At 39.9% G+C, this 15,508-nt stretch overlaps 1 pseudogene; it reads left to right on the forward strand.

Annotated features, from left to right (window-relative positions):
- The first annotated feature begins 4,564 nt into the window (after positions 1 to 4,564).
- LOC149247059 (DNA repair RAD52-like protein 1, mitochondrial pseudogene) overlaps positions 4,565 to 15,508 on the forward strand; it is a 33,012-nt pseudogene continuing 22,068 nt past the window's right edge.

A 15,508-nucleotide genomic window follows, 5' to 3' on the forward strand; every position in this document is an offset into this window, starting at 1 on the left:
ATGGTGGTATAGGCTAGGGTGATGGTGGATTTCCCCTGATTTGCCAGCATTCCCATAGCCCTAGAGAAAAGAGATAGGGCATTTGCAAAAGATGCTGAGTCTCTGATGCTGCCATCAAGGAAGATAAGGACATCATCCACGAATAATAGATGTGTGAGGTAGCATTGCTCTGATAATTTAAGCCCGAAAAGTCTACCATTTCTCTTTTCCTGGATAAGGATTCGGCTGAGACCTTCCATGACAATAAGGAAGAGGAGAGGAGATAGGGGGCAGCCTTGTCTTAGACCCCTTTCAGCATGGAAAAAATGAGATGCAGAGCCATTAATAAGGACGCTGAAGGTGGGTGAGGTAATGCAGGCCATAATCCAATTGATGAAGCTGTGGGGGAACCCCAAGTGCATAAGAAGCATTTTGATGTATAGCCAACTGACACGGTCAAAAGCTTTGGCCAAATCAATTTTTAGAATGATGCCCTTAAGCTTCTTTGACCGAATAGAGTGAATGGCTTCCTGAGCCGTGCCTATGGCTTCATGTATCTGTCGGTTCTCCAGGAAAGCAAATTGTTTGGGGGAAATATGCTGAGAGAGGATGGGACGGATCCTATTTGCAATGATTTTAGCAGTGATCTTGTATAGACAATTGTAGAGAGAGATGGGCCTGAAGTCGTTGAAGGATGAGGGAGAGTCCGACTTAGGGATGAGAGCAATGAAGGTGGTATTAATAGCATCATATAATCTCCCAGTAGATCTGCATTCCTCAATCACATGTAGCAAGTCATTCCCCAGTAATTCATAAAAAGCCAGGTAAAATTCGACCGTCCAACCATCCGGTCCAGGGCTTTTGTCCTTCTTGAACCATTTCAGGGTTCCTTCTAGTTTAGCTGAAGAGACAGGGGAGATGAGATCCGCCTCCATGTCTGCATCAACGAAGCGCGGAAAAAGGCCAGCCACTTGGATGATATCAGCTAAATTTGTCCCAGGAGGTGACTTGAAGAGATTTTGAAAATGAGTGGTGCCCAACCGAGATAATTTGCTGAAGGTGTCAGCAACACCTCCCTCAGGTAAGGGAAGGTGCCAGATGGTATTAGAGACCTTTCTTCCCTTTGCATAACTCTGAAAGAATTTAGTGTTGTCGTCACCAGCTTTTAGCCACAGAGCTCTACTCTTCAAATGCCAGGATTCTTCTCTCTCTTTCAGGATCTTTTCCTTGGACTTCTCAAGCTCGGTAAGATGTAGTTTATCTTGTATGGAAACAAAGCCCTTATTGCTGTCATCCAATAAGCTTTTCAAATCAGATTCAATATGTAAGAGATCCTGATCCTCCCTCTGTGATTTTTCTCTTGCCCAGGTATTAGATAATCTCTTCAACTGAGAGAGATTATGACAGAATCCCTCAGCAAGGGAACGATAACCTGTGATAGGGTTTGATTTCCAGAAATCAGTGACAAGCTTGATGTATGCAGGGTCCTGAAGCCAGATGTGATTGAACTTGAAAGGCGATTTAGGCTTCGGATAGGTACCAAGTATCTCCATGAATATGGGAGAGTGGTCTGATATGCCCCCCACTCCCACCCATTGCCTATATCTGTGCAGGAGCTGCATCAATGGTAACTTGATCAAGAAGCGATCAAGTCTTCTGGCCAAGGCTGCCTCCCCAACCCTACGATTCCTCCAGGTGGGAAGGGGTTTATTCATGGGAATATCAGCAAAGTTGTGGCATTCTAATATGTTCAACATGAACTCAGAGAGAGGATCCACTTGTGCTTGAGAGCCCCACGATTCTCCGAACCCCAGAGAGAAATTTAGATCCCCTCCCAAGATAATATTATCGGCCGTGACCAAGGCAAGATTTAAAAACCTTTGCCAAAAATCCTCTCGTCTGTGACAAGGCCCATAAATGTTAATGATCCGAAGCTCCTAACCTAGCTCAACAGAAAAAATATCTAGCCCTATAAACCCTGCACCACCCCAAGTAGAGAGGGCTTTGATGGATCTAGGGTTATACCCAATAGCAAGTCCACCAGATCGGCCCGAGGCTCCCACAGAGTGAAAAAGCCAACCAGGTTTTAGGGCTTCTAGGGTAGAAGTAATGGTCTCGGCCTCACCCAGGGTTTCTTGCAGCATGATTATGTCGACGGGCTTTGATTCGAAAAGTCTCCTTAGGGCTAGTTTTTTTGAGGTACTAGCCATACCTCTGCAATTAAATGAGAGACACTTCATGAGGGGAACCGCTCCTGGGTATTCATCGCTCTAAGTACCCTATCAATGGAGGATTGTCTTCCAGAAACTATTTCAGCCCCTGCCCGGAGAATAGCTTTGGATAGAAAAGATTTTCGGCCTCGTGAAGATTTGGTGGAAGGACCAGGTGTAGTGAGGCCTAGCCCTGATGCAGATAGCGCTGCTTCGACCTGGTGGGATTGCGGGCACAGATTATATGAATGTGAGGGTTCAGACCCATCCTCAGAGAGTGTGGGAGGGGATGTCGCCGCGGGAGGGGATGTGGTGACAGGTGGGAAAGATGGAGCAGTAGTGGAGAAAAAAGGCGGAGGGATGGAGAGGGAACATGGGATGGAGGGAATGAAATGCAGAGGAGATGATGTTGCATGAGAAACAAAACATGATATAGATGCAGAGGATATGGGAAAAGAGAAAGTACCCGCTTTCCTTGCGGACTCAGCTGCTGCCCTAGATCGCGTCATGGGAGGTGACGAAGTTCTGTGCGAGCAATCAGCCTCTTGGGTGGAGACCGCACGATCAGAGGCCCTTTTCGTCGGCATAGGAGGACAGTCTGAGCGTGGAGTAGAATGTCCCTGTGTGTCAGCAACTTTGGTTGGTGAATCCGGAGCCTTTTTGACTAGAGGACATTCCTTGAAGACATGTCCAACCTTGTGACACCTTCTACATCGAAATGGGACTCCCTCGTAGTCCAGAATCTACACCCAGGTAACATTTTTCCACCAAAGATTAATTTTCTCTTCCAGACCCTCTCTAGTATCCAAATGGACCAGTATTCTTGCAAGGGTTCGATTCTTTGACTGGATGTAGGATCTGTCATAATCGAGATAGGTTCCAAGTGTGTTCCCTATCCGCATGAAGACGTCCTCCGACCAGTACTGCAAAGGGAGCCCTGGAAGTCGTACCCAAAGAGGTCCGACACCTATCTGTTCCCCTTCCGGATCAAACATCAGATTCCAGTGGTTGAGGAGGACTGGGGCCATTTGAATATGCCAGTAGCGGGCAAGGACCAGATGTGTGTATTCTTCCTTCAAGAAGTGTAATGCAAACCATCCGCGGGGGAGGAGCTGCACCTCCGGCAGCTCTTTCAGAGTATTTCCCCAAATTTCTTGAACCCATAGTGTTAAGCGCTCAGCCGAATATGCCCTTCCCCGGACATGGCCAACCAGGACAGTGCTTGATTTATCCGCAATCTCGCCCATAGATAACCCTTCACCGAAATTTATCGTAAAATCCTTGGTAGTGGCTCTAATGCACTTTACCTTCTGCTTATAGGTTCGCAGCACGGTGGGATGATCCTGTAAGGGGTCCGAGGGAGATCCACCTTCCTGATGCTGTTGCGTCACCGACTTGACCTTGATCACTGGTGTCTCAAAGCACCCAGACGGAGAGGTTGTGGCCGAGGTAGGCAGGCCTGAACCTTGGATCGGAGGCCCCCTAGAAGGGTTTGCGGTCGCGCCTGTCAAAACTTGTTCGTGAGGGGATGGGGAGGGGTGCCTCTGGTAAATAGCCTCTGGAGGGTGAGGTTCAAAAGATGGCAAGGACAGAGAGGTCGTGGAGAGCAGGTGCAGAGTGCCAGGAGAAAGCGGCGAACAATCAAGACCTGTGGAGTCAATGGAGAGCATTCTGAAATGAAGGGAGGAGGCAGAGAGCCCTAGGAGAGTGAATACAAGAGCAGAGCAGGTCAGCGTGGATACGGAGTGCACGGGAGAAGCAAAATGTGACCGGCTAGGGTTAGGTCTGCCGAAAATGGACTGACCGGGAAATGGATCCGGCGTATAGTCCACCGCCTCGAAGTCCATGTCCACTGGATTATAACATGATTGTTTGTAAAAGTTGATTTCAAATTGATAAATATGATTATCTTGATATTTTGAACATGTGGTTGACATCTGTGAGCATGATGCAGGGAGTTGCATGGCAAGAGAGGTTGCCATGAAATCTTGAAGAAGGCTCAGGTTGAGCTTTCCCTAGGAACCATGGGAATTGAGTCATGGTGTTTGTTGTTAGTCTTGTGCTTTTGGTATTTTATGAATTGTTGAGCTTGATTTGCAGCTTTGTTTATGTCTAGTGTATGGCCATACCACTTTGTTTGCGGAGTCATGTTGTTATTGGTTTTTATGGTCTTATTCTTATTTGTTTATTGTCTTGCCTTTTACGTTTTGAGTATTGGGAATTGGTTGGGAAAGAGGAAAGTTACTGTAGTTCGAGGAGAGCTATGTGGTACCCAAGAGGTGATGTAAGACTCAGATGGAGCTTGGTGTATGAGTAAGCGTAGCGGAAGGTAAGACTATGACAGTTGGTTGGACTGGTTGGGTCCATTGTGGTAAATGGACAGAAGTAGTGCAGACATGAGAAAGGTAACTAGAAAAGGTAAAGTAAATGGATCAGAGGTGTCATATGCTTTGGCTATGTTGGGAACTATTTCTCTCAATGCCTGTGCATAAATAAGGAATTTCTCTTAACCTAGACCTTATGTTATCTGGTAATTATTTTTTGATCATGATTATGTTGAAGTTTATATATGTATACATGTATGAATGTATGTCGTTGTCTGACAGGATCATGATTGTTTTATGCTAATGTTTATATATGTATGTATGTATCCATGTATCTATGTTACTGTCTGACAGGGTTGTCAGGGATCATTCTTGTGGAGGAATGATTGCTTATGCAGGAGAACGACATGAAGAGGTTCCTAGTCTTACGAGGAATCAATTGGGAAGAGTAGTCATGACAAATATACGAGGTCAGTATCATGTGGATATGAATTGATATTGTATACTTGTATTATGCCTATGTTTATGTTATGACAGGTAATGTTGAAGGATACATCAGCCAAGTGAAAGCAGTGTGGTTTGCGACATGTTAGGGACAAGCATGGGTAAGACACTGGAAGCAAGGTTTCTTGGTAAGGACAATATGGTTTTGGATGTGTGGTACTATTGTTGTGCATATACTGTATATGTTGTACATGTTTCATATATGATGTGTGCACATGTGGTGTTGTGTGTATATAGTGTGTGTACATGTTGTTTATGCAGTGTTATGTACAGGATGGTACATATAGTGTTGTATGAATGTTACATATTCAATATTGGGTTTAGATGGTGCTATGTACATGTTGGATATGCGATATTGTGTATATATTGTATTGTGTGCATGATGGATATGCGGTGTTGTGTGCATATGGTGCTATGCACATGTTGGATATGCAGTGCTGTGTACAGATGATGCTATATACATGTTGGATGTGCAATGCTATGTACAAGTGGTGTTGCGTGCATGTGGTACATTGGTACTATGTACATATGGTGTGGTGTGCATGATTGTACAAGTGGTTTCATGTGTGTGTGTACATATTGTACAAATGGCGCTGTGTGCATGTGGTGCTAGGTACATGTCGTGCATGTGGCACTGTGTACATGTGGTGTCGCGTACATGTCGTGCATGTGGTACTGTGTACATGTGGTATTGTGTATGCATTGTATAATGGTGTAGTGTACATGTGGCATTGTGTACACGTTGTGCAGGTGGTGCCATGTACATGTGATGTTGTGCACACCTTGTGCAGGTGGTGTGGTGTACCGGTGGTACTGTGTACATGTTGTACATATGATATTGGTGTACGTGTGGTATTATGTGCATGTCATCCATGCTGTGTTATGGGCATGTGGTATTATGTATGTGCATCATGTAGTCGTGGCATTGCATCATGTGTATTCATTGTGTTGTAATTTGTGTAGGTACATGTATTGGGTTCTATTGCACATCAGGTATAGATGGATGCATTATGTTGTACACTGGCTGTAGGTGTATATGTTGTATGTCAGGTGTAAGTGCATGTATTTCATGGTGTTGTGTATCAAGTGTGGTTGTATGTGTGTGATGCACACTATGCATATGTGAAACTGGTAGAGGAGAAGGCATTGGGTGTTTACTGGGTGTGGAAATCGATCTGGTGTCTATACAAAAGAACAAAGGCATAAGTAAGGATCGATGAAGGATAGGTATCAATATTTTAATTCAATTTTATTATGCATGAGATTTATGACTATGGTATATGATGATTATATGTGATCTATGATTTTGGTTTATGATCGTTACATGTGATTTATGATTTTGGTTTATGATCGTTACATGTGATTTATGATTTTGATCTATGATGGTTGTGTTTGAGCTAACCTGATGTGATATCTTTATATATGCTGATTTTGTCAAATATGCTAGTTTGACTTGTTGTGACAGGAAGCGAACATGATTGAAAATGTACCTTATTGATGAGCTACCAATGAGGTATGATGTGAATTTATTTTCAATTTATTTCAAATCTAATGGAAGTTATGTGTTTGGTACAGGAATTCATGAAATGTCCGATTGGGTAGTTGAAATCAACTACAAGAATTAACAGCTTGATATGGTGGTTTGGTGGTTGCTTATGGTGGTTTGGTAGTTTCTTTATGATGGTTGATATATGCTTTATGATGGTTGATACATACTATATGATGTTTTAATATATGCCTTATGATGTTTTGATAGATTCTATATGATGATTAGTGTATGATTGATATATGTTTGGTATATTATTTGGCATATGTTTTGGTATATATATTTTGATTAGGTTTTTATATGTACACCCGTGTATGGATGTAAATACTGTAACGAGCTGTGTTATAAGGCTCCACTATGCGGTATGGGTGTTATGTTATTATGCTATCATGTGGTTATGTTATCATGATGTTATGATGTCATATGAGTTTTTAAGCAGGATGATCATTGTAAATACCGTAATGAGCTATGTTATAAAGCTCCACTATGCGGTATGTTGTCATGTTTCATGATGTTATGTCTTGAGCAGATCTTTCATTGTAAATACTACATCGAGCTGGGTTATAAAGCTCCATGAGCAGTATGTTTTCTGTCAGCAGGTTGCTGATATATATGTGTGATTGAACACCGAGGACGGTGTCCCCCAAAGGGGAGGGTTCTGTAACAACCCTGGTGAAAATTCCATGTAAAAATATATAAATACCATGGATGATGGGACATGTATTCCAAGCTGAATGGTGGGAAAAACATCCTAGTGGGTGTTCATTTGGTTGTTTATGGTTAAGGAAATTGGCAAAGGCAATGGCTAAGGCATTAAAGAGGCAAAAATGTATTTTGGCACATTTATTTGTGAAAATAATGGAAATTAGGAGGAAAGGAAGATGAAAGGTCACATTTTGCACGTGAGGAGGAAATTGAAGGAAAATAATGGAAAATGAAGAAAATAAAGGCCTCATTAATAAAAATGCCTATGAGGATCAATGGGCAAGGCTTGGTCAGTTCAATTTTGGAGCTCTCTCATTATTCTCTCTCTCTCTCTCTCATACTCTTGGATACTTAGAGTTTTCTTAGAGCACTCTTGGAGGGTGTGGCATACTTGGATTCTTGGAGAAAGAAGGAAAAGGAAGAGCAAGAAAGCACAAGAAGGCATCAACATCAGCAGCTACATCAGATTTTCTTGCAGGTACCAAGTTGCGTGTATGTTTTCTTCACTAGTTTTGGCATGCATGGCACATGCATGTAGTTTCTTGGTTTTGATCTATCATTGGCATGGAGGATTGATTGGATCAACAGTAGATTTCCTAGCCTTTCCATTTCCTGGATAGCCATGGTGATTGTGGGTTTACTTTCATTGTTTTGTTTTGGTTGGTTCTCATATTTCCTTAGCTTGGGTTGAGTTACTAGTCCTGGAAGCCCTGGTTGAACAAACACTCTAGAAGCCCTGTAATAGTTTGGGTTGAGTTACTAGCCTTGGAAGCCCTGGTTGGACAAATGTTCTGGAATCCCTTCGTGGGTTGAGTTACTAGTCCTGGAAGCCTTGGTTTGACAAACACTTTAGAATCCCTGTATAAACTATGGGTTGAGTTACTAGTTTTGGAAGCCTTGGTGGGACAAACACTTTGGAAGCCCTGGAAGGCTTGGATGGAGACCAATCTGATGATAGTATTTGGTGATGTTCGACCGTGAGGTGGAACCACTGTTTGATGGGTTGAGGTGGGTGGCTTCTGGAAGCCCTGGATGAGTTTTGATTGCTGTGTTCTATGATATCCCACATTCATGCTTGGAATATGGCACAGGGGTGATTAGATGAAGAGAGACTTGGCTCAGCCAATCTATGGTCGAGTGGAACGTGGTAGTCCCATCTCCGGCTGGTTCATTGCATTTATTAATGAAAAAATTCATTCCCTTGATTTTCATGTGCAAAAGTACTGATGTATATATGGATTTTGATGGCTGATCTGTTTATTGTATTTCTGTTCCTATTATGTTGTTTATATGCACATTTACCTTGGAGGGTGTTACAGGACCGAACCTAGTTACACTTTTCAACACTCCCTCTTAACTAGGGAGGTATTCTTAATGGTACTTGGTTATTCTCAATCTAAAGAATTTCTCATAAGAAGAATCAGATTGGTAACCCATTTGTCTAACATCATATCAACCAACATTGTCACATAACAAGGCCTTGACTAACAACTCTATCCACATGATCAGAGCATGATGATGGTGAGACCAATGATTCATAGACACCAAAATCATTGTCTCTCAAGGTACATACTCCACCCAGGTGTTCATAGAGTATGAACTTCTTTGGAATATTGTTATCTTAGATAACCAGTCCGCAAAGAATATCAGTACATGACTACTCTTACCTTGGATTCCCTATATCATCCTCAAACAATATCATATGCCAGATGATTACCCAATCCTCCATTCTATCTTCCCAGGTGAAGACCAAAATGATGTGTCTATCTCTCAATCTAAATTAGGGAGGACATATCTATTCTAATAAAGGAGTTTACTCATTCCTACGCAAGGAATGTACCTAAGGTTCCTCTTGGCTTAGGAATTTTTAATTTTCTCCCAAGTAGGAAACTTGCTTCTAGGCTCCCTCTTAATTAGGGACCTACATCAACTCCTCGACCAAATTCTTGAAGAGCTTCTTCCTTAGATGTCATGAATTTATTAGTCCAAGAGTCTTCATATTTTGTGGCTTCTACATAGGGCACAAATCATCCATCACTTTCTTCCACGAGTCAGTCATGTCATCATTCCTTTCATCAGAAAGTAATCCATCAGTCTTCATCTGGCCTTGCTTCATGTCATGCTCCTTTCTTCATGCCATATTTTCCAGAAAGTTCTTACATCCTTCTATATGGTCCTCTTGGAAGTCATCCATAATTATTCCCTTTGGCAGTCCTACATAAGCCCATCCAGATATTTGTTCAAAAATAAGAAATGAACACTTAAATAAAAATTACCTTGTGATGGTCTTTCATCATGACATCTTCCTGTAGGTATCAATATCCTGCATACATGTTGATGCATCTCCCAAATATATCCATTGTTAAGGGTCTCCATCTTTTTCAGACTTCCATCAAAGTCTTCATATCTTTCTAGGAGATTTCCTAGTCAAATCTTCTTGGTCTTTTGGATGTTGATTTCCTTTATCATGGTTGCATATCTCACGATCTATTCCTTCCTTTCTTCACACATTCCATTCTCAAGAGATTCCAATCAGAGTTCCTTAATTGTATTCAACCACCTCATACTTCATATGAGGGCATATTATGTTGATTTCATCTAGTGTGACTTATGCCTTCCTGCATCCTTTCAAAGGAGGAGATCCTTTTCCCTTGATCATGCTTCTCAAGATAGAAGTAGTGATCCATGTTACCTGCAACCATACGACATGGCATTATAATATTTAATACAAGCATACATACCTCATTTACCTTTAGGTCATCTAGGTTTTTTTCAACATCTTCCTTGATTGAAAAGATCTTCAACTCCTTGATCTGCTTCATCTCTTATGCCATCATACAATCATCCCATGAACTCCACAAGTTGGAGTTCCTAATGAAACACTTGCTTCCTCTCTAGATTGGTGAACCCTCTGATGAGGATTCCATCAGAGAATATCGAGGATCTTGTATATCCATATTCAACAGATGTTTCCTTTTTGACTTGATGTATGATGAGCCTTATCCTGGATGACTTCTTCCTTTCTTTAAGTTTGCAATGAGGTTCCCAAGAGCTATATCCTTCATATTTGATTTCCATGGATTTTGTTCTAGACATACTTCATGTTTCCTTTGGTGATGTCACGTGCTATTGTTTCTAATGCTTCCATGATGCCATGATCCATCTTTATTATTTATTATATCCATATCCTATAACATAATATTTAGAAGCTATATCAAGACCTTTTGTGAGGGAGACTATCTCAGTAGAGATCTCTTACATCCTCTTTTCTTGGATTTCTTCTCTTCAACTTCCTCCACTTCTTCGGTGATATGGGCTTCTTCTCTTCTTTTGATATTGTCCCTTTAAGACAATCTTTCTTGTAATGTCCATAATTTTTACATCCATAGCATTGAATCTCAACTATGCTCTTCTTTCTTTTCTGAGGACCAAAACTTTCCAATTTTCCCTTTCCTTCCTACAAATGTTTTAGTCCTTTAACCTTCAACACTTTTGCCCCCAACTTGTCTTCTTCTATCATGCGTATAAACCACAAGTTTCCGAATGAGGTAACTTTCTTATCCCCATGGACATTTCGTACCTTATTCATTAGTTAGTGCATTTAGAACAATGGGGATTATATCTCCCAGATCTTGCAATTGAGATCTTATGAAGATAACCATTTATCCATTGATACCTTGAACTTGTGTAGGTCAAATCTAAGTGATGTGACCTTCTTTATCACATCTTCAGAGAATATCTCTACCAGCCTATCATATATATCTCTTTGATGTCTCTAATATTGTTATATAGGGATCAAGGATCTTTCACTGATTACATAAGAATCCCTTGAGCCCTTTCACCCCTTTCCATATATTCAGAGGAGACCTTTCCATTGATACGTTCAATGAATTCACTTTCTTCGAGGATTATGTCTATCCTCCTTCTCCATGCAAGGAATTTTGATGAACCAACCAACTTATAGATCTCCTTGCAAACACGAAGTCATTTTACCAAATTGATTAAATAATGAAAGATACTTACTTGAAAAGTGAAGATGAAATCTTCAACTTGATCACTTTAATGCTGGTTGAAGAAGATGTATTAGTGCTCCCTTTTGTATGATCTTCTTCCAAATTAATAACTCTTCTTCAATGAGAAGAGATTTCTCCTTTTATAATGACATTGCCTTTCAATCTAGATCTCTTGATTATCTTATCCTTCCTCCTTTTGGTTCTTCTTATGCATTGAGATCATTTCCTTTCTCAGCATAATATGATAGCAACGAACTGTTGACACACTTGAGATGGCACTATATTACTGTCTTGACACCAAACTGTCCTTTCTACAACATTAACAAGACTTATAATAATTCTCTTATTGGCAGCTCCTTCACATCATTTAGCCAAAATTATGGAGAGACATATCAAAAATTATTTCACTGTGGAGATCCGAACTTTACCCTAAACAAAACCTCACTTTCACTTTTGTTTTGTTCAAACTCTATATTGTGATATGACATCTGAAACTATTCATCAACACAGAGATCTGAACCACTGTGTGACTAAGCTAAGGGTTTGAATTCATCATTGTCCTCTCCAAGATGATGTAATCTTCAACTTTAAAGTACTCTGAGCTACCTTTCTTTGTAGATAACTTGATGAGGATATTTGTGGTCTTTTTATGATGACTATAGGATCAAAAAATTTTGCTATTGTAGACTGCCCCTTCGATCTAGGGTGCGATTCTTTAATGAAGATCTTGATCTTTTGCTTTGATAGCCTTTGACTTGCTTTGATGCTTTCCTTGAAACTCAATCCTTGAGTGTCTCTTTGATTAGATTCCCTTCCCTTGACTTCAACACCTTAGCTCTGATACCATGTTGAGAAATCTAGAGCATTAGCATTAGGTGATTTCTCTTCTATTATTGACTGCTTTTGAATGATTTTTACTTATTTAGATTATGATCTTATTTATGTTAGATTATTAGTATTATTCTTCATCAAACAGTAACCAATGCATGAACATAAATAAACAAGAGACACAACATGTAGGCTATGAGCCAGGGCCAAAGCCTCTCCCTCTTAAGAGGAAAACCCACACAAATTCTTCTTATAGAGATTCCAATTGATGAATACTAAGACAAATACCCTTAACCTATTAGCCACTCCAAGACCAAGACACCAACTCTCTTGATAGTCAAACTTCTACTTGACTCCTCCTCTTCCACTTCAGATTTATTCGCTTATCACCATGAACTGAGATCATCTTCTATCGAACTATAGTGACATGGAAATTCATTACTGTCATAACACCACACCAATTTTTGTGGCTTCATTAGAGCACTGGTATGTGGCTTCCAGAAGTCCGAACTTCATGCTATTAAACTCCTTTACTGTGATTATATCCAAGATTCTTGAATCCTTGTTGTCCCTTAAAAAGTCCTTACATTCCATTTATCATGAGATACCTTCGCCGCATTTTCAATACCTTCTTTCTGTGATCTAAATCTTAGATAATCCGAGTTTCTGAACTGTGATTATGCTTAAACATATCCTCACTATCCTCTAAACTTCTTCACAATAATTATGATCCGAAATTACAGAGATGCATACTAATTCTCTGTTGTCCCTTCCATCAAACTTGTCTCTGATATACCCATCCGAAAAGCTCAGAGAGATCTGAAATTTTCTGTGTGTGGATGTGAAGAGAGTAGCTATGTATATATAGTAGTCTATATCCATAAATAAGCCGACATGATCTATTGAAGGGATGTGTCCATTTAAATGTAAGCTGACATGAGTTTAATTTATTAATTTGGAGGCTAACTTGAAGAGGATGGCTGCTTGTCATTGGAGGGCTATCTAGATATTATGTAGAATCATATACATTGATATATCCCCAAGAAGGGTTCTTAATACATGACATAGACTCTTTGACTTTTAATGAATAATCCTAAGGCTCTCAATGGGAGCCATATAAAAATAAAATCACTTGCTCGAAACTCATGAAGCAAGGTTTACAATAATAATTTTATTTTTCTTCATTACATCATTTACAAAAGTCATAATTACATGTCATTATGAAGACTGAACATAGTTTCACTTTTCAACACTAGGACCTTTGAGATCGACTCAATTTGAATTGTTTAGACAATGATCAGCCTTAGGAAAGTCTAATTCTGAGTTTGGTTGGGCTAGTTTTTCATATTTTGAGAAAAATCAATCCCAACACATTTTCTGTTTAGAGATAGAGCGAACCAACACACCTATCTCTCTCTGTAAGAGCGATGGTTTGCAATGGTACCCATACTTCACCTGAAATGATCCTGTAGGAAGCAAAAAATTACATTTTTATGCCTTGCTCTGAGTTTTTTTTCTGTTGCAGTGTCTTTTTTTGAGTCTTCAAACTAGTCATCGTCTTTGTGAAGCCAACAATGTGTTTAAGTTTGAGTGTGATTTCCTCTTGATGAGAGTTTGTTTGTTTTTCTTTTTTCTAGTCAATTAGGGTTTGTGATCACTTGGCCTCATTGTTGATTCGATAAAAGAAATTTTCATATTACAATTTTAATCTGTGTGAGTTATTTTGATCAGTGATCTAGATGCATTTCATTTTTCATTACATTTGAAAATTGAAAAGGAAAGTAAACAAAAATTTCATTTCCTGCATTGCATTTATGGCTTTGAATTGAATTGGAATAACATAATTACAAGATCTAGTTTAGGAAGTCCTTGTTTGCTGCACCATTGAGTGTTGCATCTTTGTTTGAAACCTCTTCCTTTTCTTAGATAGATCTTCATTGAACTAAAAAAATTTCTTTTTATCATGTTATCTACATTATAGGAGTCCAAGTGGATTCGTTTCGTGAGCCTTGAAATTAAAACTTAAATTAATATCAACTTTAAAATTTATACAATTAACCTAAGGAACATTTGGAACATTAACGACACACATAGTGGGTTTGGGTTAGAAGACATGTTCCAACATCTATAAACATAGGAGTTGTTACTTTTCTACGTTAGATTCCGGGGGTGGTCGGTATTCCATGTACATCTGATTATATAGGACTGTTCTTGCCAATGTACCCTCGGTTTTATCGAAATGGAACTCCATGTATGAGCTTCCCATCGTACATGATGCATTAGACAACACTAAAATGGACTGCACTTCCACGTACCTTTGAGTATATTTTGGAAGTCCCCATTAGGATGAAAACCAACCCTAGTTAACTGAGTCAGCCACCTTATCAAATGTGATACACCGAACATAACATTCAAGGAGATTTCCTACACATACCTAAAACGACATATTGCAGTTAACAGTGGCTTGGTAATCCTTATATGCCTAGTTACAGCTTTTATTTTTATCTTTGTTTTAAATTTCTAAAATTAAATAAATAAACCATGGAACAACACCCTCATCGTTCGTGTAGGGTGCAAATATTGCCTCCTCTACCTCCTGAGGAAAATCCTAGTCATCGAAGAAATAAGAAAACACAAACTACCGAATGTGGTACTTCATGAGTAACCCCATTTGGACCTTCATCTGAAATTAATCAACCAAAGCCTTCAATTCTTATTAGTATTGAACCTGAGGTTACATCTTTGGAAACTAGTGAACTTGAAACAGTTGAAAACGAACCTGAAGTTATAGAACCCGAATTTGCAGACTCGAATATCATACAATTCGAGGTAATTCAACTTGAGGAACCACCCATTGTTGAGTCAGCCACTTCAAGAACTTTTCCTTCATATCATCTATTACCTTTGATCTCAGGCACTAACAGAGAACTGCTTCCTCCTGGTTTATTGAGTATTGAGGACATTACTTAAGAAGAGTCTTCTTGACCTCGATCTCCTTTTTATTTAAGATGGACTCCTCTTTATAAAGCACATCCCTTTTCCACCCCTCATACTTGACCACAAGCTCCTTTATCGCGTGCTCCTCGTTATAATTTTCTTTTGAATTCCCCTCACTTGTCTACTTTTTTGGGAAGTTTAACCATGAGTGAGTCATCTGCAGTCACTCAACTCATATCCACCATCATGAGTGAGTCGACTGAAATTTTGAAAAACTTTATGTTTGTTGCGTCACCAGAAATGCACCTATATGGTGGTCCATCTGTACAACCCGAATACTAGTCATTATCTGGAACCTTTTTTGGTACATTAACTAGTCCATGGACTTCTCATTTACCCTCATCATCTGGAATATTATCTGGTCTATCTCTACTGAGCGCTCAACACCCTGTTTCACCCCAA

This window comes from Pinus tabuliformis, chromosome 7 (genome assembly GCF_031772625.1).
Source record: "Pinus tabuliformis cultivar Carrire ecotype Pingquan chromosome 7, CPIR1, whole genome shotgun sequence".
Classification (NCBI taxonomy): domain Eukaryota; kingdom Viridiplantae; phylum Streptophyta; class Pinopsida; order Pinales; family Pinaceae; genus Pinus; species Pinus tabuliformis.